Here is a 4,521-nt window from a genome sequence, read left to right on the forward strand (position 1 = left end):
GGTTAAAACTGAATACAGACATGTTTATGCCCTCTGAGGTTTGAGGCCATTTTCTTGACTTTTACATATTTTCTTAAATTTATCTTTTTAAGATACTTGCAGATGTAACAATACTCAAGTGTTTTATATTAGAACCTCCGCTGTAAGCACACTGAGGCCAATTTGTCCTAGAACACTGTATAAAGAAATAATTTTGGCCAAATTTTGGAAATTTGAGGTCTGCTTTTTGAAAAATTTCAAATCCCTTGTGAAAACACACCTTCAGTCATGAGAATAAACTGTTTTTTGGTGCTTGAAATAGGATATGAATACAGTAATATATAAGTGTAGAAAACATTCTGCCGTTCTATTTTCACCAAATGTCTCAAATGTGAGATAAAAGAAGCTGAATATTGACTTCAAATTACATATAAAGCTCATAGCGTGCGTGCAGACCTCAGGATGTTTAAATGACTCGAACCCCGGTACTTTTCTGATCATGTGGCCCCCCACCTAACGGCTGTGGCCCTAAACAACCGCATAGAGTGTTTATGCCAGGGGCCGGCCCTGCATAGTGGTTTGTGTAAAAGTCGAAGTCTTTCTCTGAGCAAGAGTTCCATGCAAATTAAGATAGTCAAAAAAACAGACTCCAATAAACAGGATTAGGAGTTGAAAAGGAAGACGACCAGGCAGACGACATTGTGAAGATCAAAAGTACATAGGCTACTGTAGGACACAAATGGAAAACATTGTACTGATAAAGGCCAGAAGGAGTCATAAGCTAATATACACAAAAGGTGGCGGGGCTAACAAGACACAGGTGAGACTGATTAAACAATCACAAAACACACAAGGAGACTACAAAATAAGGAAGTGCACAACAGACATCAAAACGATGGCAATGTAATGTGCAGATTGTCAACTTTTGATGCAACAACTATGAGATTATCATTTGTGTCATTGGTGCATTAAAAAGTAAAAGCAATGGGGCCACCTAAGTCAGATTTAACACCCTTATTACTGATTTATGCATTGTCATAGTGTTTTATACTCTTCATTAGAGAATGAGTTGTCCATTAACAGCATTTTCTCTCCTTGTGTAAACGACTGAACTACAAATTATTCCCAATTGTCAGCTTCACTGTCATTGATGTTATTGAACTAGACTGAAAATTCAGAACCAAACAATTGAAAAATGTCTTTCAGTGTGTCAAATATTACATGGAATTAAATCACCGTGCACATAAAGCCCTAATCCACATGAGCAGAGACCAGTGACGGTCTATAAAACTAATACGCTAACAAAGCTATGAATTATAGTCCATGAGCAAATCCTCAAACACCTCTGGACAGTAACACATTCCAGTGACATTGTTTCATACATTCATCTCTACATTTCTACAACTTTTCACTACGCACCACATCTGTCAGCTTATAGCTAAAGCTAACATGACACATGGGAATCCAGCGCAGCGGCTACGTCACCAACCAGCCGAGACCACACATAGTTGTAGCTAGCAGCTCTGAGTGAGCTCATCAGCTGCAGGGGATCACGGACACCTGTTTGTGATTTCTTTTATTGTCACTCCACCGTATGTGACGTTATTTTTTTAAATTCGAAACTGAGTTATGGTCAGAAAATCAACAGGTTTACAGCGATTTCAAGCCACTTGAGCGTCTCCTAGATTTTTTTTATGCCAACACTTGAACCAGTAAATGAATGTTGCGATATTCGCGTAAAACAACCTCTCTGGATCCTCTTGTTTTAAAGGGATAGTTCAACATTTTGGCAAATTGGCCCCTTGCCATAATCCCTATAGTCATAGCAGTAGGTTTGTTACCTTTATTTGTCGGTGCAAGCTATTTTTAGAACGGCGGAGCAGAGCCGCGAGCTGCTCAGAGCTACGCTACGGAGGCTAATGGGATGTCTTGGTTTCCCTCATCAAACTCATCAAATACACAATCCAACAACTCCAAAACGCTCTGGTGGACAAGTTGTGACCTGCACATTCACCACGCTATGAGATAATAACACAACGTTACCAGAAAGAGTTGTTTTAGAAGTAAATGCAGAGACTGCTTGCCGGAAAACTACCCCCGACGGGAACGCGCATCAGTGGTTTTGCATGAATTTACCTCTAAAACAACTCTGTCTGGTAACGTTGTGTTATTATCTCATAGCGTGGTGAATGTGCAGGTCACAACTTGTCCACCAGAGCGTTGTGGAGTTGTTGGATTGTGTATTTGATGAGTTTGATAGGGATTATGGCAATGGGCCAATTTGCCAAAATGTTGAACTATTTCAAAACTTTTTTTTTATCCAATGTCTCAGGAAAATTTATATGCAATTGGTTTTTGAAAAATTTCTGTCTGTTTTTCTGGGCCTGGCGAAGCGCTGAAACAACACAAGTTACAAATAATCTTTCAATGACCTTTGACTCTGGAAACTAGCTGGAAATCCCTAGCACCTATAGTTGCTACAACTACTTTTGTAAAACTACAACTTTTACCATTAAATTTGGGAGTGCATCCTCCTTCGCTGCCTCCCTTCTCTTTTGGTGTCCCCCAGGGTTCGATCCTAGGCCCATTTTTCTTCTTTTTCTTCTTCTTACCATCAACCAGGGTTAAAACTAAACATGGAGAAGTAGCAATCAGTTTGTATACATCCTCAATTAGAGGAAAACAAACTGAATCGTATTTAAATGATCCTTCATAGCTTTTATTTTGCCTTTTTAAATCATCACCCTTTAGATAATCACCGATTATTCACAATGTCCTTGGTGTCATATAGAGATGCTATTCAAACAAACTTGTCTGAGGTTTATTCACAGTTGTGGATGAAAATTTGAAAGTGTTGAGTTTAGATTCATTTATAAAACCATGTCTTGAAGAAAAACCATATTGATGCTGACAAAAAAAAGCCCCAAAAACCTGGTTGTTCTGATTGGATTAACTTCTCTCGTTGTTTCCTGGCTGTTTTTCTGTTAGTAAGTAAGTCTTTCTGTTTCCTCTTTTCTCCACCTCCCTCTGCCCCCCCATCCCCCTCCACCTCCTCCCTTCAGCCTCTGTGCAGTTAGAGGTAGCAGTGCATGCCTAATGGAGGCTCCATGAGGTTAACTACTCATTTGTTTTGCAAGCCTTTCTCCATGGCTCCCCGTTCACGTCCATACATCCCGGACATCTCGCTGACAAATCATTTACAGATGCTCCTCAGCTCAATATACACTCACAACGACGGGGCTGTTTAACGGCGGCACTGGCCTCAGGAAACTCTGTGAAATGAGCATGATGTCTTAAAAATGCAAACACTCTGTGAAACAGGTTTCGCCTGCAGGAATTTCGACTTCCAAATAGCACAGTGGAAAGTAAGAATGTGGAGATGTGGAGGGCGTGATGGACAGATACTTGTGTTTTGAACTCTGGTGACCTCGGTTCAACCCCCAACTCACTGCAGAGACTCTGACTGATCGTTTTTTTTTTAGCAAATATTTTTCTCATTTAACCATGACCCAAAGCAGCAGAACTGAAGTTTAAACCTAAATCGTCCACCATGCAGAGAAAACTATGTTTCAATCTAAAGGTCCAGTGAAAATAAAATACAATTTTTTTAAATGTTTGAGTAATTGTTTATTCTTTCTGTTCTGGGTCATCGTCAAGTGGATTTGTGTCCCTTCAAGTGAAGTAAAGACTCATATTGAGAGTTTAATTCTTTCATTACAAACCACAGGCAGAGTAATGCCAGTATACTTACATAAAGAGTCATTATACACAGTGAGGACCTCAGATTATAGATCTGAGGTCTGGGATGGATTTAATCAAGTATTATAGTGTTGTGGTAATATCAATTTTCCTTCTCTTATCTGTAGTTAATGTTCCCTTGCATTACTGGTTTCTACTTCTTTCTGAGTAGTTTCATTTAGCCCTGGTTTATATCCTATATAACATCACACAGTCCCAAAATGATTATGTCTAATCTGTATAATTATTTAGTTTATCAATTACACATTTTTCACATGACTTAATCATTTCACAAGATGCTGATGTGTCAGTTTTGGGTTTATTTTTTTAATCTTTATTATTTCATTATTTCACCAAAGGTTCAATATAATCTGTTTTTCACTTTTTTTAACAAGCTGCTCTGAGTTTTTCTTTTTCACTTGACCCTTCTCCTTCAGTTCACATTACAGGAGCTGAAAAACAGAGGACTTCTTTTTCTGTTAATGTATTTTGAAGCATTGCTGCCGATGTGCTAGATTCATGTTCATTAGTTGCAAATGAATATGTTCAGTTGATCAAAAACACATGAGTCTGTATGTATGAAAGTTATATTTATACTAGTCAAATTTCAACATCATTCTATCAATTAGACCATGTGATAATTGATATTCTCAATAATTTTAGAATCACATACAACAAACCTGACAAACTTACTTTGACATGAAGAACTTGAAATGAATCTGTTAATCAGTCTTTTCATTCTTTTGTTTAGTCAGTATCTTATATTTCAATACTTCACCACTCGGTTGCTGAGAAACAGAAGCT

The sequence above is a fragment of the Trachurus japonicus genome, chromosome 16 (genome assembly GCF_045865225.1).
Source record: "Trachurus japonicus isolate A0001 chromosome 16, Traja_1.0".
Classification (NCBI taxonomy): domain Eukaryota; kingdom Metazoa; phylum Chordata; class Actinopteri; order Carangiformes; family Carangidae; genus Trachurus; species Trachurus japonicus.